This window comes from Canis lupus, chromosome 16 (assembly GCF_048164855.1).
Source record: "Canis lupus baileyi chromosome 16, mCanLup2.hap1, whole genome shotgun sequence".
NCBI lineage: Eukaryota > Metazoa > Chordata > Mammalia > Carnivora > Canidae > Canis > Canis lupus.
Window position 1 is genome coordinate 43,759,192 of NC_132853.1, and position 24,219 is coordinate 43,783,410.

At 38.2% G+C, this 24,219-nt stretch overlaps 1 long non-coding RNA gene across 1 annotated transcript in view; it reads right to left on the reverse strand.

Moving 5' to 3' along the window:
- Positions 1–24,219, reverse strand: part of LOC140606906 (uncharacterized) — a 331,711-nt gene that overhangs the window by 21,294 nt on the left and 286,198 nt on the right. Inside the window, exons 3-4 of the long non-coding RNA XR_012009113.1 lie at positions 7,453–7,529; positions 6,044–6,109 (exon numbers count right to left, since the gene is read on the reverse strand). This is a non-coding gene — a long non-coding RNA (uncharacterized lncRNA). The remainder of the gene's footprint in view (positions 1–6,043; positions 6,110–7,452; positions 7,530–24,219) is intronic.

Sequence of the window (24,219 nt, forward strand, 5' to 3'; positions counted from 1 at the left end):
AATGAGAATGTGCTGACTCCTTTTCAAAATAAGAATCTGGGAACAACATTTTCTTTGTTCGTTTCTGGTTGGCCTTTGAGCTCTTCTCACAAGGGACCAGTGCTACCCTGAGCTGGTAGGTGACCAAGCTGCTACTTAATGGAAAAAAAAAAACAATAATTGGAAGAAGCAGCAACAAATACCACATTTAAGAAGATCAGAAGAGGGAGCTTCATGGTTAAAAAAAATATCAATATCCTTTCAGAACCCAGATGTACATCTGTATCTAGCGAGTGTAGACTGCCTTAGCCCACAGTGACTTACAACTCTCCAGGTCATCACAGTCTACACCACTTGATTGGCAAATAATAACTTCTAATCTGAAGTTATACTGATGCTATAGTATAACTTTTATATTTAACTCACAAATACTATTTGTGGGACTCTCCACCCAACCACTTTGTAATCACTCATAATAAAGAATAATGTATTTTACTTTGATCCTGTTATGTGTTTCACATAAATATAAACTGGAAGACAAAAATCATCTACTCACCCATTCACTCATTCATTCGTCCCACAAATATTCAATGTCTATCACAGGCAAGTCATCCCTCTAGTTGCTAGGTAGGCAGTGAAAAATAACAACATCCCTGATTTTATGAAACATCACAGACTCTGAGTTGGAAATAAAAATTTCCTGATTGGCCATGAGAGTAAGCATCTCTCTACTTTTCTCTTCTGCATTACTTTTTCTCTTTTGCAATCCACTTGTTCTGTTGCTACTTTCTACGACCAAGCTCAAGAGTCTTATAAAAGGCTGCTACAGGATCAAATGGAAGAGCCAAAAGCATGCAGCTATAAGATAAATAAGCTGAGTGCCTCTGGTTGTATCAGAGCTCAATTTCTAAATTATGTGAGACTTTTTAAGAAAGACTCCAGTGGTAAGGGGATGGCAGTTTGGTAGCAAATGAGCACCTGCTTTTCCAGAAAAAAAAAAAAACTTATTTTAAATGCAAAGAAAACCATTATTAAGTGCTTCAGGTAGAGTCAAGAATATATAAAAATTTAGTTTATGATAAAGATAGCTAAATAAGTAGGGAAAGAAAGAAAAATTTAGTTTATGATAAAGATAGTTAAATAAGTAGGGAAAGAAAGACTCGTTCACAAACATTGAGGAAGAAATTTTCTTTCTTTGAGGAAAGAAAAAACAGATTTCTCCTAAATCACAAAACATACTGAAAAAAATTAGATAAATTAAATGGTGTGGAAGGAAGAGGACGCCCTTCAACATTTGAAAAAAAAAAAAACTGAATTCACTCCTTACATTGTAAGATTTTTTTAAAGTAATTTCTACACCCAACATGGGGCTTGAACTCAAGCCCTGAGATCAAGAGTTGAATGTCCCACTGACTGAGCCAGCCAGGCTCCCTGAATTTGTTATTTACTTAAGGAGGCAAAGCTGTGCTTTTTTTAGGCATGGTTTCCCTGATTGCAAGGCAGGAAGCTTATCTTAATAGGGATTTGGAAAGGGTAGAGTTCAAGGCTTTTATAGTCAGGAGGGGATCTATGTCAGCTATGGAAGTATGGGAATGTGCTTCTCCAGGTGGGCTTATCGTTGATTGACTGACTAACTTTCAGAAATGGTTGTGGTGGCCGTAATGCACCATCTGAGCTTCAAAAACGTGTGGCTTTACCAACTGTCTGGCTTTCAGAAGCATAACCATGGACTAGAATTGTCACCGGTCTTTAAACAGACTCTGCAGATAACATAATGAAGAATGGGCAAAAGATTTGATCAGGCATAATATATATATATATATATATATATATATATATATATATAGTAAATATATATAGTAAATATATATAGTAAATATATATAGTAAATACATATATATAGTAAATATAGTGTGTGTGTGTGTGTGTGTGTATATATATATATATATATATATATATATAATAACGAATAAGCATAGGTAGGTAAAAAAGAAAGATGTTTGGTACCATTAGTCCTTAGAGATATGCAGTCTAAAACCACAATGAGAAACCATTACTTGAATTAGGCTACAGTGAAAAAGATTGATCATAGTAAGTGCCGGAAGGCACTGGAATCCTCATATACTCTTGGTGGGAACGTAACATGGTACCATCTGTTTGGGAAAAAAAATTGATGGTTTATTTAGGAAGTTAAATATACATCTGCCATACATTCATGCCATTCTAGTTCTACATTTTTGACAGAGAGAAATGAAAGCATGCGTCCGTACAAAGACTCATACACAAATGGTCATCGCAGCTTTATTCGTAATAGTCAAAAAATGGAAACAACACACACAATGTTTACCAAGAGAGGATGGATTAAAAAAAAAATAAGCTATCTCCATATGATTAAATACTAGTCAATGAAAACGAATGAGCTATTGATACACCTAGCAACGTGGATGAATCTTAATAACTTAGGCATGCTGAGTGGAAGACATCAGAAAGGTATATACTTCAACCTTCTATTTTTATCAATTTCTAGAAATACAAACTAATTTTTAGTGACAGAAAGTGGTTGATGTTTACCACATGAGTGAGGGTGGTGGTGGTGGTAGAAATTACCAAAGGGTCTGTCTAGGAATGAGATTCGTGAGTAATATGGTAAATCCATGTTTAACTTTATAATAAGCTGACAAACATTTTGTATTCCCACCAACAATGAATGAAAATATGCCTTAAAATTTTATATAATATATCCTTGTTGGATTTCAGTATTTTCATTTTTCTTTTTTTTTCTTTCTTAACTGTAGCCATTCTAATAATTGTATAGCAGTATTTGTTGTGGTTTAAATTTACATTTATTTTAAGGCTAATAATGTTGAGCATCTTCTCATATGGTCATTTGCCATCTGTATATTTCCTTTCCTGAGGTGTCTGACTATATTGCTCTCTCTTTTTAACTTAAATTATTTTTATATTGTTATTTTGTAAGAGACCTTTATATATTTTGGACACAAGTGTTTTATCAGACATGTATAACAGAAAAATATTTCTTCCCATTTTATGGCTCGTTTTCCCATTCCCTTAGCAATTTTCTTTCACAGAGCAAATATTAATGGAGTCTTTAATTTGAATGGAGTCTCATTTACTTTTATAGATTGTGATTTTGGTTTTATATCTTAAGATCTCTTTGCCTAACCAAATGCCACAAACATTTTCTCCAGTGTTTTGTTTGAATTTTTCTATATTTTTGTGTATTAATTAGGTGCATGATCTGTTTTGAATTAATTTTGTATAGGGTATGAAGTATATAGTATATCTCTTAGTCTCTCTCTCTCTCTCTCTCTCTCTCTCTCTCATAGAGGTCTAAACATTACCATCACTATTTCAACGTGCTGACTAGGATTGGTGGTGGTGGACTGTGTTGCCATATTTGTGATCTGGGGATAAAAATAACCATTAAGTCTATGCCAGTTGTAGTTTCTTATTATTGTCAATGCTTTCCAGGAACTTAAAGAAACTTCTAGTGAACTAGACGTTGTTATGATAAATAAATGTTGAATTTTGAGTGTCATCTGTTGATTAATTAGGTTGTTTTGGTTGTCACATCTCCTATATACTTGCTGACTTTCTGTCTACTCCTATCATTTGATGGGAGAAGAATGTTAAAGTCTCTGAGGAAATTGATAAGCTTGTCTGGTTTTCTTTTCAGTTCTATTATTTTCCTTTATGCATTCTTGAATACTTTTGTTGGGTAAACATTTAGGATTCCCATGTTTTATTGATGAATTGACCATTTAATCATTATGAAATGTTCTTTTTTTTTCCCTCTGTCATTTTGTTTCTGAATTTGTTTCATATTAATATAGCCACTGCATCTTTATTTTGATTAGCATTTACATGTTATATTGTTGCCATTGTGTTTTGCTCTTAATCCATCCATGTCATTATATTTCAAGTGTGTTTGACAACTCATTGGAAATAATGGTAATGTTTCTCAAATAATGGGGAACAATCCCAAAAATTGGGTTTTGTTAATGTTATTCGGTCTGACAATTTCTGACTTTGAGTCCTTGTCTTTAGGCCATTGGTATTTAATGGGACATTGATATGATTAGACTGGGTCTCACACTTTAAAAAAGTTTCTGTTTATATGTTCTTTTTGTTCTTCTGTATACCCTTTTATTATAGACTATTTAAATATGTTTAGTATTCTATTTTAATCAGTCTATGTATTGGTTTAGGCTCTCTCTACTTGTATTATTAGAAGTAACTCTAGGGGTGATAATACACACATCTATCTAATTTTTCAGTCTGACATTATTATTTTACCAAATCAATTGAAGTTTGGAAATATTACAATCATAGAATGACTTTTACTTTATACAACCCTTATGTCATAGTTGTCATACATATATTACATTTGCAAAACATTGAACATTGTCAAAATTTTTGCTTTCAGTACTCTTCATACTTTGAAAAATATAGGAAGAAAAAAACATAGTGTTTCCTTACTCAGATATTTTTCCTTTCCATGGCTTTTCCTTTATTCTTTTTTTTCTTTTTTTAATTTTTTTTTTACGTTTTTATTTATTTATGATAGTCACAGAGAGAGAGAGAGAGAGAGGCAGAGACACAGGCAGAGGGAGAAGCAGGCTCCATGTACCGGGAGCCCGACGTGGGACTCGATCCCGGATCTCCAGGATCGCGCCCTGGGCCAAAGGCAGGCGCCAAACCGCTGCGCCACCCAGGGATCCCGGCTTTTCCTTTATTCTTAAATCTCCAACTCTCTCTATGGTATAGTTTTCTTCTAGACTAAATAATAATATTAGCATTTCTTTTGGAGCAACTAATTCTATTATAACTCCTACAACTCAGAATGTTTTAATTCTCCTTCATTCCTGAAGGATATTTTCATTAGATATAAAGTTCTGAGTTGATAGCTACTTTTGCTATTACATTGAAGATGTTTTCTACTGTCACCTGGACTCCACGTCTTCTGCTGAGTCATCTCTAGTCTTTAAATCATGGCCCCCAAATATATATGACACTTTCACATTTTTCTCATCTTTGGTTTTAGATGGTTTGTCATAATATGCCAAGCATGGTTTTCTTTGACTTTTGGTTTCATTTTATTTTTCTGTTGTTATCCAATACCAAGGTTTCTTTGAAGCAAGTTCAAGTAACATGAAGACAGAAAAACAAAGCAAGAAAGCAATGTAGTTTACCCAGAATTTTCTTTCAATTTTTCCCTACCAACTATAATCATTTCATCCCTTCCACTCATTCCATAACTGACTCAAATTATGATTCTTCTCTTCTACTCCATAAATAATACTTTTGCCAATATCTCACATAGTATCTATTTCAATAAATGTAATGGAAACATTTTGGTCCTTATGTTTATGGATCTCTCTGCTGCAGCTTGTAACACATTTGACCACTCCATGCTTCAAGAGAATTATAGGCTTATGGAGCACTACACATTTGATTTCCGGTGCCCCTTCCCCTTTTCTAAACCAGTTTCTCTTCATCTTTTAGTTCCATAAATGCTGCGAGGCCTCATAGTTCTCTCTCAGTCCTTATTTTAATACCATTCACAAGCAATGTAATCAATGTCATGGTTCATCTTTATCCCATAAATGCAACTCACAAATATACATATGTCCAACATGTATTTTTTGCTGAACAACAAACCAGTCTAACCCAACCATCTATTGGCCTTCTCTACTTGGATAGCTCTCAAATATCTTGAAGTCAGCATTGCCAAATTTGAATTTGCATTTCCCACCAAGTATGCTCTTCTGCCATTATTTAAAGCACTTTCCAATAAATAATAATATACTGTGCCCAATCAGAAACCAGAAATCTTAGCATGGGTATAAATCTTCGTCTTAACGTGCTCATCTATCGGGTAGCACACCTTGTCAATTCTCCCGCCTAGATACCTCTTAGGTGAGTGGATATGACTCTTTTCTCACAGCTGCCATGTGCTCTAATCCAAATCACCATTGCATATTAGTGCAATGCAATAGTCCCTCTCACATGTTTCCTTGTGTCCACTATTGCTCCCACTCACCAATTCTCAGTGAGGCCAGTTGGCGTGATCTTTGAATATGCCAACTGGACGATGTCATCTTCTTTCCTGAAATAGACAATAGCTCCCTGTTGGCCACAAAAAATAAAATCCAAAACACAGCCTAGAGAGCTGCCCTAATCTCCCCACTGACAACACATCTAATGTGTTAATTTTCTGTTGCTGCCTAAGCAAATTCTCACAAGCTCAGGGACCTACAACAGCCAAAATGTATTCTGCGCATTCTCATATACTTCTTTAAGTCAGAAATCCAACACAGATCTCACTGAGCTAAAATCAAAAAGTGGAGCTGGGTGTGTTCCTGTCTATAGGCTCTACAGGAGAAGCCATTTCCTTGCGTTTTCTAGCTGCTTGATGCCACCCAAATTCCTTGGCTCATGGCCTCCTTCATCCATCATCAGAGGCAACAGTGATGCGTCAATTCCTCATAATTTCTTAGACTTTTCCTCCTTCTTTTATCTCGTCTGTCTACCTTACTCTTTTCCTCCCTCCCCTACATTTAAGAGCTCACATAATTAGATTGGGATCATTTCTGTATTTGAAGGTCAGTGGATTAACGATCTTAATTCCATCTGCAACCTTAATTAGCTTTCACCAGATAAGTGTTCACAAGTTCCAGGATTAGTATATAAATCTCTTGGAGAGTGGACATTATTCTGCCCATCACATCATTACATTACTGTTGCATTTCCTGGTCTACTCACGTCCAATTTCCTTCTGTTTCTTGGGGAAAAGGCTAATTAATGGTGAACGTACGTAGTTCCAAGGTTCACATTGTCCCCAGTGCCTAGTTCATCCTCTTACCCATCCTTCCCCTGCTCCCTTGTGTCCCTGATTAACTGTCTTTTTTACTTCATTCTTTAAATTAAATTTTAGTTTGTCATCTTGGTCTTCTCTGACCTTCAAAATCAGAGCAAATCCCTTTGTTTCAGGACAATCTACTCCCCCTTTTTTCTCACTCATCTCCCATATGTGACCTCCCTTATAAGATACTATTTGCATGTGTGCCTTGTCTCCTCTGACACCCTGGCACCTGGTGGGATACCTGGCAAATCAATCATAAAGACATTAGAAATCTGACTAAAATTTTTACTCCTCCTCTCTACCCATGATATTCCCTCTGCTTTGATTCCACTTCTTCCCGTACCTTATTTCTTCCCAGTTTTCCTCTGGTTGGGGGGTTTCTAGACAGATTAATCTAGGCGAATCTAGATTATTTTCTAATTGTCAATATTCAGTTCTCATGTTTTCTTTTTTTCAAGACCCTCCCTACCCCCACCCCACCCCCTCCATGGTGCCCACCCCCGAGGGCACCATTCTGAGCCCGGTGGCTGACCTTGGAATTTCTGTAAATCGTTTGATCATCACCCTTACATTGTAACAATATTTACCTTCAGTTAGATCTTGAGCTGTTTGAGGACAGGCACATATTCTTGTTAAACCACGTATCTCAGGTCTAGCACAGTGCCTAATATATAGAAAGCACTTAATCAATGATGTTAAAGAATCAATAAACGGGTTTAATCTTAAGAAAAAAATTACATTCATCCTTTTCCAAAAAAGAAAAGCATCAAAGTTGCTAAATAAGTATACACCAAATGATGTGTATGCTGATAAAAACCCTTCTGTTTTTCTTTCTATCATCTATCTATCTATCTATCTATCTATCTATCTATCTATCTATCTATCTATCATCTATCATCATCTACCTCTTTTGCTTTCCTTATTTTGGGGAAAGGTGCCCTGGAGCCATGGCATTAAGATAAAACCCACTACATCAGGGGAAATAATATGGCTGTTAAATGTCACGCTACCACAAGATGGCAGGATCGTATTATGCTTACCACTTACTTATAAGTATTTTATACATTTATAAATACTTTATATGGTATATATATATACCATATATATACATACATATACATACATATATGTGTATATATATATACACCAATATATAAAATAATTTGTGTTTTTTCTGAATAATTAACATATTATTATAGAATAAGTAAATAATAAGTTGATCCTGTTCAAAATAAATTATACAGAGGCAAATTCTGCCTAAACTTTCATTCTTATTCCTTCAGCTAAAATCCATGATCCAGCCACTAGCCTCATAATTTCATTTTCCTTCCTAGCACTAGTAGCTATAATTTGACACATGGCTGTATGAGCAAGTGGTCAGTCTATAGGTGCATAACATCTCTATTTTTATAAGGAGAAACTGAAGCGAGGAAATGTTGACTACCTCATGTAAAAATATCTGGTACAATTGTGAGCTAAAATGTAAACTCAGGCCTTTAGACCTTTTAAATTCAAAATTACCAAATTTTCTACTAGACTCTTCCACCTCCATAGCTTTGTGTGCATGCATGTGCGTCTAAGTCTGTGTGTATGTGTGTATGCATGTGTTTTCTCCCATGTGGGCCTCTATTCCTAATACTGCTTGGTTTTGAAAGATAGGATTATAGCCTAATCAATAGATTCTTCTCCAAACAAAACGTTAAATTAGACGTCCCCCTCTGTGCATTCCTGATGCTCCTAGGTTCCCTAGCCATTCTGGGGTAGGCTGAGCCAGGGGTCTCCCTATGGTTCCTCTGAGATGATCATAGTACTTGAACTGATCAGATAAGAACCTTGAAGTCAAAGAGTTTGTAATTAGCAAAGACAAAACAAAATTATCACTTTGAAAAGCAATTCTACTTAAACATGTTGAAATTGGGAAAAGGTCTCTAATAAACAGATATAATTAATACATTTGGTACCCAGGCATTCCCTGCAATAGTTATAGGATTTTTTAAAAAATTTTAAAGATTTTATTTCATTTATTCATGAGAGACACACAGAGAGAGAGACAGAGAGACAGGCAGAGGGAGAAGCAGGCTGCACACGGGACGCCTGACATGGGACTCGATCCCGAGACTCCAGGATAATGCCCTGGGTCAAAGACAGGCACCAAGCCGCTGAGCCACACAGGGATCCCGTTATAGGATTTTTAAAGTAAGAGTTGGGTGAATGGTACATTGGAACCATGCAAGTTTGGGACATATTCAGTTAAGTCTGCTTTAGAAACTCAAGGGCACCATTTAACAGAGATGCTGAATGCTGCCTCCTTACTTTTTAATTTTTATTTATTTTTAAAGATTTATTTATTTATTTTAGAGGAGGAGGAGAGAGAGAGATTGAGTGTGCAAGTTAGGAGAGGGGCAAAGGGAGAGAAAGCATTTTAAGCAGACTTCATGCCCAGCACAGAGCCCAATGTGGGGCTTGATCTGAGCCGAAATCAAGAGTTGAACACTTCACCAACTGAGCCACCCAGGTGTCCCATCTACCTTATTTTTAGTATACTTGACTCAAAGTCTCTAGGATTTGAATAACTGGAAGAAATAATTCATATATTAGGCAGTGTCAATAAGCCTGAGAGCTGCAGTTTTGTGATTCTAGATAAAAAGATTGAACATGTGAATAGCAGGTGGCTGTAAAAGAAACCCCAGGCTGGTGCAAGTACAGCAATTATCCTTAAAACAAGGGCAAAAGATGTCAGTAATGCTGCACCATGTATAAGAAGCAGTCAGAAGGGTCCTTGCTCCAAAGGTTAAGTCAGATACATTGACACAACCAGATGAAGCCCTAGTTTACTCATCTTCCTATAACTGGTTGAAGTTATCGTCAGGGCGTTCTAACCAACTCTGATGACAGACACACAAGTAAATCCATGGTTGATTAGAGAGTAATAATTTCAGTAATGTGTTATCGACTAATAACAATTAAATGAATGTATAATGTTGCTTCATCAGTAGGGAGGAGAAAGAAAAAAACCTCCTCACTAAGAAATTTACTTACTGAATAATGGAAACTTGCATTTAAAAATTTTAAAGAGTATCTAATAACATTTCTTTAATTTAAATATGTAAATCATGGATCTAATAATGTGTGGTGACCAAGACAATAATTATAATTAAAATAGAATGTTGAGGGCAGCCCCGGTGGCGCAGCGGTTTAGCACCGCCCGCAGCCCAGGGTGTGATCCTGGAGTTCTGGGATCAAGGCCCACGTCAGGCTCCTTGCGTGGAGCCTGCTTCTCCCTCTGCCTGTGTCTCTGCCTCTCTCTCTCTCTCTGTGTATGTCTCTCATGAATAAATAAATAAAATCTTTAAAAAAATAAAATAAAAAATAAAATAGAATGTTGAGTATTCTAGAAGTTGTGTGTTTTTTCCCAAGGAAAATAATCATAATAGACCAAATTTTAATCTCAAAAAAAGTTTAATTGGCCCTCAAATCCCCCAAACCCTACAATGATCTAATAAATTTTCCAAGTGGCAAATGAAGCTATATTCATTTCTCCTTAAAGAGGGAAGAAAGCAGGTGGTTTCACAAGCAGCTAACTTTCTATAATATGGAATTCTCCGTTGCATGCTCAATGATAGCCTGGTGGATGAATTTGAACCTCCAGCTGTCCAACATTGGGCCAGAATCATTCAAGGTGTGTTGTGGAGATGGGGCAGGTGCGAGGTGGGCCACCATGCTCCATCACCTCTTCAAAAAATGATGACACAGACCATATGTTTCTAGTAGTCTAGCTTTTTCACTTTCTTGACAGCTGTGCAACCGGCATGCAGGCTGACTGAAGCTTTATCACTCTCCCCTTAGCAGGAGACACATTAGCAGAACCTCAAGGGAAATGGCTCAAAGGAATTGAAATTGTCTTTGTGGAAGCCGGAAGTTCCCTGAGCACCCTCCAGTATCAGAAAAAGTTTCTGGCTGACACAGTGCAACTTGAGATAACTCAGTGAAGGGAGTATCCAAAGAAACCTGGCACAACTTTTAAAATTTAAATTCATCACTTAAAAAAAAAAAAAAGTACAGCTAGAAATGGGATGCTAATAATTTTCAGAAGCAAGACTCCTCTGCATTGGTTATTAATTTTAATGACTTCTGTTTAGTGCCACTAGCTAATGGGCCTCTTCCAAAACACGAGGACCTCTGCTGCAGTGATTACTTAAATAATATCATACTGTTGAAGGAGGAAAATAATGAAACACCGTTTTTTTCCCCAGATCATTAGCATTGGAGGGAATAAACAAAACAAGGCAAGACAAAATCCTAAATATCCTCTGATGATGTCTCTTTATCTTTTGTCTGAGATTAATAAAACTAGCTACTTATTAATAGTAATGAAAACATTGCTCCTGGGAAAACACATCTGATTTGTAGCCATTTTAGACACAAAGGTGAATGCGATCACTGGTGAAAAGAATCACTTTGGGACTTCCTCATTGTGATTACAATAAATAAGTAATGATAAGTAATTTTGATAGCTTTCTAGTGAAAGAACAACTTAGATTGACCCAGAAATATTTCAGGCAAAACTTGCCACTAATGACTTTGAGTTGTCATATTAGTGATCATATTAAAATGATCCAGAAGGAGTTAACTTTGGGACACAGCCATGTTTTCTGGTCAACTCCGTTACATACGCACACTACAGTTTGTTGATGAGCTTGCCCAGTTGCACTGTTGCTCAGAACTGCATGTTCTAAACTGTACCTGAGTCTTTTTGCAGTAAAAATACTACCATTTAGCATTATCCCTACTTGTGCTTAAAACTGTTAGCCTTAGGAAGTCATGTTTCCAGCGGTGAAAATAATTCACAGAATGACTGTACAAATGGGCCCCCCTCCCAGGCTAGAATATTGGTCCTGATTTTCTCCTCCTTTCCTACTTTCCATTTATTTCTAACTCATCCGTACTGAGATCAGTATGCTTTTGTACTTTGAATTTTTTAGTTTCTGAGAATTTCTTTTCCCCTAATCCAGAGCAATAACTGTTAAAGTCTTAGTAGGTACTTTTAAAAAATTCAACCCTCAAATTTTTCTTTTTTTTTTTAATTTTTTTAAATTTTTATTTATTTATGATAGTCACACACACAGAGAGAGAGAGAGAGAGGCAGAGACACAGGCAGAGGGAGAAGCAGGCTCCATGCACGGGGAGCCCGATGTGGGATTCGATCCCGGGTCTCCAGGATCGCGCCCTGGGCCAAAGGCAGGCGCCAAACCGCTGCGCCACCCAGGGATCCCAAATTTTTCTTTTTTTAAAGATTTATTTATTTATTTAAGAGAGAGAGAGAACATGAGCAGGAGGGGAAGAGGGAGACTGAATCTCAAGCAGACTCTGCAATGAACACAGAGCCTGATGTGGGGCTTGATCTCATGACCCTGAAATCACAATCTGAGCCAAAAGTAAGAGTCAGATGCTTAACTGTACCACCTAAGTGCCCCAACCCTCAAAATTTTTTAGTCAGGGTAAAACCAGAAAACTACTGGATTTATTTCAAATTCTTTTTTTTCAGATAAGAAATACAATACATTAGTAAATTGAACACCAATAAAAAAATAAATTAAAAAAAATAAATAAAATAAAATAAAAGAAGAAAAAAAAAAGAAATACAATACATTATGCACAATTTTATATAGTTTTGTTAGAGGCCACAGTAAGGATAAAAACAAAACCCTCCACTCTAAATTGTATTGTATATTACTAAAATTAATGGAAGTGTTTCCTACTTAAGAATTAGAATTAAAGAGTATTCTTTACATACCTTACAATGTATGGAGATTTTCTGGCGCTAATTATTCTCTGAAACCAGCCAGGGTTGGACTGCCTTCAGGGCGTGTGAGAAAACTAATTCTCAGTCTGAGAGGACAGAAAGATAGGCAACCAACAGTAAGACTGGCCAACGTACAGTGGGGAATGGGAGTTCATACCACTGTGGTTATTTCCAACTGCAATGCCAATTGAAAACGGGTTCATGTGATTGTGACACAGACCACTCTGGAGGAACTGCCAAAGTAGGTATGAGAGTCTATTCCATTCCTATTATACCTCTAACCCCCTTTCTAGGTATAAAATGTGGGGATTTGTCAGAATTCTTTGGAGAGAACTAATGTCATGACTGTGAGGGACTGCTCATTTGTCCCCAGCCTAGGGAGGATTAGGCTTCAACAAGACTACTTGGAAAGTCTAATATATGTCTTGGCTTTTGAAGACATGGTAGTCTGGGGTCTAACTTCCACCCAAGGAAATGTGAAGGGCATGAAGAAAGTTTGGGAAGGTGATTTGGCTGGTAAAATGGGAAAACTGCTTCTTGGTGTCAGAAGTAACTACACTTCCATTCCATAGCAGGCCAAAGAATACACGACTAAGACCAGATATGGGCTTGGGTAGGATAGAGAGCTGGCCTAGGGGCTGCTTAAGTCCTACCCAGGGGGCAAAGGAGATCCAACCTTTGAGAGAGGAGACGAGGTATAAAGTAAACCTCCCAAAGATAGGGTCTTAAGGGGGGGGGGGAGCACCTGATGAAGAGGCAACCTTGCACACATCCAGAGTTTGAAATGGGGAGGGAAAATTAAATTTCCCCCAAAGAACCTGGGAAAGTACCTATACTGGGCACTCCAGTGTATCATAACAGATGCATTCAATCTCATTGTTCTCTGATTTTTGGCCACCACTTCAGTGATGAGTTTTGCACAGGCTCTAAATAGCTTCCTGCAGGTGCATCCTGGCACCACCTCACTTTAAGCCCATGCTGCATTCCTCTTACCTGCCCCTGGGCCTTTTTGTGACATGGTAGCAGAAGCTCACTTGGCACTCATGCATGTTCACCCTTGAACTTTAGGAGAGATAATGTCCTATGAAATTGACCTTTAAACAAAAGTGGATAGAAGCCAATGAATAAAAGCTTCTCCTCCCTCTGCTGAATGATTGTTTCAAAGGCTTATGCCATACAGCTTCTCAGAAGGTCCCACTGGATCGAACAACCAGTTATCCTGGCTGACCTGACAAAAAAAACATCTTTATTTTGGTTCTCTCTCCTGCCTTGTTTCATTATCCCTGTCCATCACTTTTGCTCTAAGGTCATAGTCCCTAATAAATTGTGCAGGTTCAACTTTCTGAGGAACCACGGTTAAAAAAAAAGAAAAAAAAAATCCTTGAGATAAAGAGAATTCTAAGCCAACACAGAACTCATTTAAATACATTTCCCATTCTTGTTTACCTTTCATACACTCTCTCATGCTCCACTTTCCAGCTCTTACCTAATAACCATTCCCATTCCAGCTAATAACTGGAAGAAAAGGTGAGCAAGAAAGGAAATGTACCATGGCCCTCCCTTCTTCCAGGGCTGTGGCCAATTCCTACAGCTCAGCTGTAGGAGGGGAGAAAATGGAACATTAGATCCATTCAGGCACATGAATATTACATAAACCTGAATATTTCAGCTTTCAAGTTAAAACTGAGTTTGCAATCTATACTGAGTGAAAAACTCCCTGATATCAAGGCCTCCTCAGGTTTTCATCCAGAGTTATGGAAAGGCTACACAACAGAACAAGTTGTAAAGGGACAGTATGGAACAAAAATAAAGTCCTATATGTTCATATCTCATTGATATTTCTGACTCAACATATAGGTTATGTATCTTTGATTCACTTGGTTAATATCTCTAGGTTTTTTATTATCCATACTTCAGAATGAGTTAAATACACCCTATCTTATTAGAATAAGGATAAATGAGATCATGTAAGTAAAAGTACCTAGTGAAATACCATGCAAATGGCAGGCACTCAGTCACTGTTGGCATCTTTCCTTCTCCAAACATTTGTGTCCTGTCATTCTTTGATCTAAGAGTAACATTGAAGAATCATTAGATAGGTCAGTTTATTAAGTAAAGGAAGAGTGGATAGAAATCAATGCTTAGAAATCAGCTGTGGTTGGAAGGCATTACTGTTTGATTATTAGGCAAACCATTTAACATCATTCTGGGCCATGGTCATGGCTGGATTCATGGGTGTGAAACCTGTGCAGTGACACACAGCCTCACTCTCTGAAGGGCTCTAGTGCTTGGTTTAATGCTCTACTTTCACCTGAAATTTTTAATAATGCAATCTTCGAACTGGTGTTTTGTGAGTGAAGTCCAAGGGGACGACAAATCCTATGTGTAAATGAAGGAGATCTGCATAATGTCTATGTCCACCGTGTCTTCTTACTGCACTCTTTACCGGCAGCATCTGCAATGCTCCATGACACAAAATTCTAGAGGACCCTCAAGGCATGGAAATTCAAGTGTTGGGGAGTGTTACCAAAAAGACACGACCACCAATTGGCCAATGAGCTACACCTCTACATTCACAGGTTCCTCTTCCCTTCCACTGTCTTTAGAATGTGAGTTCCACTTGGCTTTCCCACTCCCAGAGGCTGCTCCAAGGACATGGCCTTGAGATAGTAACGTGGTGCAGAACACACCTGCATGGCATATGTTACTGCACCTAGTGAGGGCCCTATAAGCTTTTCAGATTTGGTGGGCAGGTGTGGGGATCCATTCATCTCGCTGCCATCCAAGATAAGCCTCTTGTGCAAGTTGCCCTTGCTTATTAAAACTGCCACCTACCAGCTTGGAGTGGCCTGTCTTTTTTTTTTTTTTTTTTTTTCAGTCTTTCTGTGTACTCTGAGGACAGGGGTCAGTTTCAGATTATACCAGGGAAGTTCCTGAGAAAGGTGTAAAGAAACATTGGGATTACAAAGTGAGCGTGTTTCATCTCCAAGTGAGTAAGGAAAGGCTCTGATATACTGAGTGGCCACGTTTTCTATTCAAATCGGAAGTTGCTTTCCAATGCAGAAAGAAGGTAGTGACATTCTTGGAAACATAAATGACCAAGGAACCTATCATGTCTTGTGTTACTTCTTGCTTGTGTTATTTCTCGGTACCAGCCAAACATTTATGCTGAAAAGGTGTCCACCAAGGTGAAAAGATAGTAGCATCCACAGTTCCCTTCCTTTCACCCCATCTTTACTCATTAGTAAGCCACAGTGTTGACAAAACGTGTGTCAAGAAGTGACAAAACAAGGGCTCCTGGGTGGCTCTGTTGGTTAAACATCTACCTTCGGTTCTGGTCATGATCCTGGAGTCCCGGGATCTAGCCCTGCATTGGGCTCCCTACCCAGCAGGGAATCTGCTTCTCCTTCTGCCTCTCACCCTGCTCAAGCTCTCCCTTGCTCTCTCTCTCAAATAAATAAATAAAATCTATCTTTTTTAAAAGAAGTGACAAAACAGCGGAAGTAGTTTTCTATGACATTTCCACTGTTGTGAAGGAAACACATATGCATATATGACCTACAGAACACAAATTGTATAATTTAGGTGAGTCTGCATACCAGTGAAATGCTCTTCTACTTGTATTTAAAACTGGCATTGGAGAATATAAAGATGAAGTAGAAATTCATGCTAATAAACACATTTTAAAATTTTCTTGCTGAGGACAGCAATCAAGAAATGACACCAAGCAAATTAAAAATACTATGACAAGTTGAGAGAGCTCTCAAAATAAAGTAATTTTAGTACTTTTAACAGTACCCTTTCCTGTTTTCTGAACCAGGGGTTCCCATTTTCATTCTGTACATGGCTGCGCAAATTGTGTAGCTGTCCCTGGTATTCATTTATTCCCTTGTTTATAAAATCAGTATTTCTACAAGAAGACCTTCTAGGGCCCCTGGGTTCTAACATTCTATCTGGAGTTTCTGATAGAAAAATGGGCTCTCCCTCTGGCTGACCACAAGTCCACCAAATAAAGTAGCCCCCCTATGGGTTTGGCCAACAGATGGCGCCTTTGTGTTGACAAGCAGTGGCTTGGGTCCTGGGTGCTCAGGATATAGCAGCTTGAGAAGAATTTAAAGCTTTTATTTGCCCCCCTGGCTGGGTGCCTTTATGCAGAACAAACTACACGGCAGTCTTGATTTCATCTGCTCAAATGTTTTCCTCTTCCCACTTGCAAATTTGAGTTTGCCTTCTCTTCTTCTAGCCCATAGTTAATGAATCGTGGTTCAAAGAAATGCTGCTACTAATAGGGAACTTGTTTCTGCGCTAAAAGCAGAATAGACCAGTTTGGAACGAAGCTTCTCGCATTGTTATCTGGGTTTTGGCAATTCTAAGCAAGTGGTGGTTGAGCGAAACGTTATGAACTTTTGGAAAAAATAGTAGGAATTGTACAAAAACATAACCCAGCTGACTTTTATTCTTTGCTGTTGGTGTTCTTTTGTCATCTTGTTTTGACATAAAAGTCATCAAATTAAAAAAAAAAATGCTCCTTTGGTAGTATGTTCAAAACAGAAGGACTCTTTAAACGATAGCATTTAAATGTGTATCATTGCCTTTCAAGAAGAAGATGAAACCAAAGACCTGTTATGGTGATTTCATTAAAAATTCAGTCAGTGCCTTCCCCTTTGGAGTAGATCCGTTGACTAATTAGATGTCCTCGATTCTCAATGATTGTCTTTTGCCCGGGTCCCTTACCCTCCCCAGGGCAGTTTAATTTAAGTGCATTGCTCTTCCCTGTTTTCCTCCCACACTGTTGTGAAGTGTTGCTATGAGGCAGCTGAACAGCTGCTCCGCCTTTCCCCAGAAGTGGCTGCGTTCCAACAGTGGGCAAAGCAAGTTATGTAAAGATCATCCTTTTCAGGGTTTCCTAGGAAACTAGTGATACTGGTCCAGTTCTGATTTGACATGGAAACAAGAAACTAAAGTCTAACTTTGAGGGGCCTGGGGGCTGGCAGGGGGGCAGGAAACTCTAGAGACTACTTCCATACTAGTCTGCTTCCTTTTTCACTTTGAAAGTCTATAAATTCAGCTTAAAGGGGCTTCAATAGTCCCAATAATAAAAATAGCAACACAGGCTTGCAGTTCATGGCCTTGTCCACACATCCACAGTGACCTAAATTGACTTCATCCATTAAAAATGGGGAAGAAATAAAATCCAGAATGTTTCCCCTTCTGAACTAATAAAAGCTGAACCGAGTAGAGGTTCCAACGACCATCTGATTATTTCGATATATGAAATGCCAAACTGGGACAGTTCAGCCCTAACTTTCCTGTAATGTATTCATTACATTTAACTGGTATAGAGAGAGAATTTACTTTGCACTCAGTGCTGTGTTAGACCTTGAGAAAACAGAAGGATTGAAGATCAGAGTCCTTGGGAAATCTGGGTGACTTGGTCAGTTAAGTGTTGGACTCTTGGTTTCAGCTCAGGTGATGATCTCAGAGTCCTGGGTTTGAGCCCTGAGTTGGACTCCACACTCTCTCCCTCTGCCCCTCACCCCTGCACATATTCTCTCTTAATCTTTCTCAAATAAATAAATAAATAAATAAATAAATAAACTGTTTAAAATCAGAGCCCTTGAAGCACCTGGGTGGCTCAGTCAGTTAAATGTCTGCCTTCAGCTCATGTCATGATCTCGGGGTCCTGGGATCCTCTGCTCCTTGCTCGACAGGGCGCCTGCTTCCCCCTCTCCTACCTCAATCCCCTGATGGTGCTCTCTCTCTATCTCTCTCAAATAAACAAAATCTTTCAACTCCAAATAATGGCTGCATTTCCTTAACTAAAACAAAACAAAACAAAAAACCCAAAAAACAACTACAAAAATTAAAATCAGAGCTAATAGGAAAGGGAATAAGAGATGCTGAAATCCTACTGTAATGTAATAAACACCTCAGGAGCATATGAGGACCAATGACTGTATAATAAAGGCTTGCTGATTCTCCCTGGATATTTCTGGAATGCCTATTATAGCATGATTCTTGCTAAATATTTGAGAAAAGTTATTTAGAGTTGGTTCTAAAAATGACGACCCACATGATACCAAACAAAAAAATGTCAAACAGCTAGTTGCTTTGCTACATTATGCCAAATAACTCATTGTCCAAAATATATTTCACTGAAGCAACTGACCTCAGATAGGCTAGACTAGATGTCTTGGAAGTGTACACAACTTATAAGGCAGTTTTGATTCTTTGAGAAACTCTCATCTAAAGAAATGGACCTTACCTACAAACACTGACTTTAAAAAAAAAAAAAAAAGGAAATTCAAAAGATTATAGAAATGCACAAAAATTGAATTTTTATAAAGCTGTGATACTTTATAAATTTCTTGTTATGGGATATTATTGTTATGATATTTCAACTCTTTTAACAGTGTTTAAAGATTTTATTTTGATGTGTGTTTTCAGTGACCACAAATTTGCTTTTATATACAACTTCTGTTTTCTTTAATAATTTCCATCATTAAAAAATTAACTTTTTATATTTTTGGTAGATTGGATTTGTTATTTCTTGCCTAAAACAAAAAGAATTAGACATTTACAAAAAATCAATCTTGAGGGATGCCTAGGTAGCTCAGTCAGTTAAGCAACTGACTCTTGATTTCAGTTCAAGTCATGATCTCAGGGTTCAGGGATGGAGCCTTATATCAAGCTCTGCACTCTGTGTAGGGTCTGCTTGAATATTTTCTCTCTCCCTCTGCCCTTCACCCTGCTCATGCTCTCTGTTTCTCTAAAAATAAATACATGAGTCCTTAAAAATAAGTCTTTTAATAAGAAGAATTAGAGTTTAAAGGTCTTGACTGAGGAAGGCCTGAGTTGCTCAGTGGTTAGGTGTCTGCCTTCAGCCCAGGGTGTGATCCTGGAGTCCCAGGATTGAGTCCCATATCGGGCTCCCTGCATGGAGCCTGCTTCTCTCTCTACCAGTGTCTTTACCTCTCTCTCTGTCTCTCATGAATAAATAAATAAAATCTTAAAAAAAAAATAAAGGTCTTGACTGATAGATTTTGTAAACATATTGATTTTTTTTCTATGATCCTATGTTTTAGTTTTTAATAAAAAAAAAGGTTACCATTCAAATCTATCACATGATATTGTGGGGTGAGTCATATCTCCTTTGTCATTTCTAAGAATTGGTCAAGACCATTTGTTTTTCTCCTCTTTCTTTTTTCCTCTTCCTGCTTGTGGACCTCACAACAATCCTGTAGGTATTGTCTTCATCCTCACAAATAATTTAGCCAGAGAGTTGAGTAACTTTGTGAGGATGTTATGGCTCTCCTAACAAGGGCCCACAGAGTTCTCTCCCCTATTATATATTTCTTTTGGCCAACACCCATGGCCTAAATCCAAGGGCTGTAGCCATTGCACTTGGGAGATCATATTCTCATAAATTATACCGTTTCAAAGCAGGCCAGGCGATGTGTGGCTTCTGGTTTGTAAATACGCACTGTCAGTTCTCCTTGTCTTGAAAATGTGAATTTGTTCCAATGTGATTGGTACTTTAAGGCCCAGTTTGAGGAGAACACACATTTTGTATGTGCTGATGTGCTTTTCATGAATGGGGTGCACTGGGTAAACACCGAAAACTTCACTCTTACGAACAGAGCCATCTAGGAATATACAAAGCACACAAACACACAGACCTCACCAGACCGCGAGCCACACCCATCCACATCTGGTGTGATGACTTTCTGGTGTTCCTTCTACCACTTCACAATAACTCCCAGCTGCTGAACCATCCCCACTTCCACCAGCAAACTTCCCCACGTGCCATATTTATGATAGTAGTTCAGTAGTTCTTAGCCATTTAGCAAGTGCTACCATTTTTATGAGGTTCTTATCAGGTTTTTTTAAGTATTACTGGTTAAGTTTCTGGATTCTGTACCCCCTAACTCAATGTATCCCAAACTCTGTGGTTTTTATTGTGTGATTTTTTTGCATGAAGCAGTGATTTTGAGGAACGTGTGTGTCGTACTGTAGCAGAAATGATCATACGTGCAAGCTGAATGGTGAAGAGTAGGGAGGGTATGTGTAATAAACAGTTGGAAAGATTGTCATTAAGTCACTCACCTACATGTGCCATTAGTTATGCCAGTATTGATCATAGACAGTAAGAACACTGTGCTAACCCTTTCACTTCCATGACCAAGTCAATCCTCATGGCAAACCTATTAAATGGGCATTTGCTAAGTAGGGAGAGTATCTTTTGTTCACTCTTGATACTACCATCCACATGAAGGAAATGATAGGAGTGGGAAAATTCTAGTTGATCACCACACAGGGTATTAATGCTTGTACTCTTCTTCAGCCCTGAGGAGTTCGCCTCCAGCTTTTCCCCCACCCATCTTTCCCTTTTTGTCATCCCCATTGGGTGTGCTCTATTGGACTAGACAGTTCTCATCAGCTCTCCCATGTACCCGTATCAGGTCCATGAGAAGTAGTGATGCTTTATTGTTCTTGGAAATAACTGGAAGAGCAGGGCAATCACCATGGAGCAGCATCTCCTGTGTCTCCTAATATGCAGACTATTTGGAAGATTGCTCATGCTCTAGGTTTCTCAGGTGCGAGGCAGATCCCGACCCACTCTGCCCCTGACCTGCTGGAATCATAGAATAAACTGTCCAGATAGCCTCTTGGAAGCCCTTTGGAAGTCTAGAATAGAGATAGATGGCCAGACCTCTCATAATTGGGATAGAATGGGATGAAATCCATGCACTATTTTCTCAAAATGCATTTTCATGAAATTTCTTCCTCCCTACTCTCTTGGTCCTTTTTTATTCTCAAAGTAGGCAAACAGAATCAATTGTCCTGGAGCATGTTTGACATTTCTATTGAAAATTTGCACACAGTGATTTGGGACTTCCTGATGTCCCCTGTGTATATGAAGAATATGGAAGAACTATAGAAGCTAGATATATCCACTAATTGGGTTTTGTTCTGGCTAAGATATATGTTTTGGGGCTGTGAGCACAGTGTATGTGAAGAACATTCTTATCTCAGTGGCTAATAAAGGCTTATGTTAACCCAGGCAAATTTTTACCCTCATGTATTTGGCTCTTTGCTGCTGTGGAAAGGCCATTTAGCTTTTAATTGGCTGTGCTAAGTGCCTGGTGCTGTGTGTGCTGCCTTAGTCCATAGCAAACTATTTCCATAGATTCATGGACACACATACAGGTAGCTTCAAGTGAAAGTTGCTTGGGCTCTATCTGCCTCAGTCAAAGGGGTATAACCTTCAGCTGAGGTCCTGGTTTTGGGCCATGGAGCAAGAAGGCTTCCAAGGATGTTCAGGTCACTCAGACCTCAGGCAGGGTATACGGGCTATCAAATAGCTTCAGTAAAATCATGGCAGCCACACAACGTGGTCTCCAAAGACAATGGCCATCCAGTGGTCACCCCCAACAAAGATGCAGGTTGTGCGAGGGCCTCATCTAAGCCACCAACTTGCAGTTAACAGGTGTAGAAAGCCTCAGCATCAACTCCTATAGCTTATCTCAGAAGTATACCTTCTCCTTAGCAAAAATCAGACATAGGAAAAGAATCATTCTGTGCACAAGTCTTTTAGGTATTAGGGGATCAAACCACATTTCTGGTACTAGACTGAGTTGTGTGTACATTGGTTAAGATTCAGTCTTTAGCATAAATGTTAGGTCTAGATCAGCCAAAAGAAAGAAGAAAGAAAGAAAGAAAGAAAGAAAGAAAGAAAGAAAGAAAGAAAGAAAGAAAGAAAAGAAAAGAAAAGAAAAGAAAAGAAAAAAGAAAAGGAAAGGAAAGAAAAGGTGAAAGGATAAATCTTGCATCATGTGTCCACTGACTCCATCACCTCCTCATGTTGGGGTTTAAGTTGGGTCTTAATTGGGGAAGAAATTTTCCCTAGAAGGCAGGTGTCTTGGACTTCAGCAACTCAACAACAGAAGTGGGTCAGGTCACTTTGATACAGAATAGAAAATGCAATGCCTCCACTCAGAAGTATGGGTGCAGAAGTGGACTCAATTTAGAACAAGGGTGGCAGAAACATGAGTCTCAAGGGACAGATGGAAATTAATAGTTTTCGAATATGTAGATATGAAGAGAAAAAGAACACCAAAAGAGCTGAAGGTTCAGACTGTGCCATTGCAAAATTTTCATTTGGCAAGAAAGCAGTGATGTCTAAGAGAGTAACCAGTAAATTTTTCCTCCCAGGTGGAATAAGTGAGTAGTGCCAAAAGTAACCATCTGCAAGAAGCTTACTCTCCACCAAGCAAGTTTACAGATTGTAGATTCTAGATAACTGGCACGGACTGAGAGATATTCCAATAAAGACAAAACTAAGGTGTTCATCTTTTGTTCAGATAACATTGTTTTCTTCTCTAGCTTTTGGCAATACCAAGTGCTAGGTTCTGAGACCATGCTCTTTCCTAGGAAAAAGCTCTCATAGCGGATGACGATCTCATTTTCTAAATTTGTTGGCGATAATTCTGTGGGTTTATTTCTATTGGAATCTGTAAAGAAAGAACATGGGCATCAGAGTCTCAGTGTTAAGCCAATTTAACTTCCAAAATCCTGAAGGAACTACCCAGATTCTTGAGAGAAACAGCCCAGGCTACAGCTACTGAATAAAAAGTAACTCTATGTTGACATCAAGTGCCCCTTAGCTAAATCTAAGCAGAACAAGAAGCAGGGTTGGCTGCATCTTACTGTGTGTGTGTGTGTATAATATAAATTAAATAAATATAAAATAAATAATAATGAAAAGAATAATGTAAATAAAATATTGAAATAATATAAATAATATAAATAAATGACAAAATATTAAATATATATGCATATCTTTGATTTGAAAAGGGAAGAGAATTTAGGTGAGGGTTAGTTCTTTTGGACACTGATATATTATACTTAAGATACAATCTTTGACTTACATGGGGAGATACTGCTTGAATTCATTCCCTCTTGGAATCTCTAGTTTGAAGGAATTTTATTACTGAATATAAGACTGTCATTTAATCTTTTTACAGTGTCCTGATATGCTCCAGTGGATTATATGGCTGGACACAGTTCAAGACAGAAATAAAGAAATGGGCAGGGTGTGAATTTTCAGCCTTGGGTAAAAATATAGCCTAAGAGTCCATTTATTTTACATTCTATTCTGATCCATTTCAGAGCCTCCTGGGAGCAAAACGTGGACCCCCTCCTTCCACTTGTGGGTCTAGCAGGAGATCCCAAAGAAGTGTAGCTGGTATTGCAGGAGCCCATGAAACTGAACATAAGACCATCCTGAAAATCACTGCTCTCCTCTCCTGAGGTGGTGGCTGCTTCTCTGATTGATGCTTGGCATCTGAGCACAATGGGTTAAGACTACAGAAACCTGGAGGGATAATGTGAGGGAATGGTTCTTTCCAGCTTCAGAAGTTTTCCTCAATATGGACACTTCTGACCCTTTGTCACCCTTAATCACTATTCCAGCAGAAGAAATGAAATGATTTATTGGACCAATAACTTTGAGAAGAATAAATTAGTCATACTGACTTCAGCTCTTCTT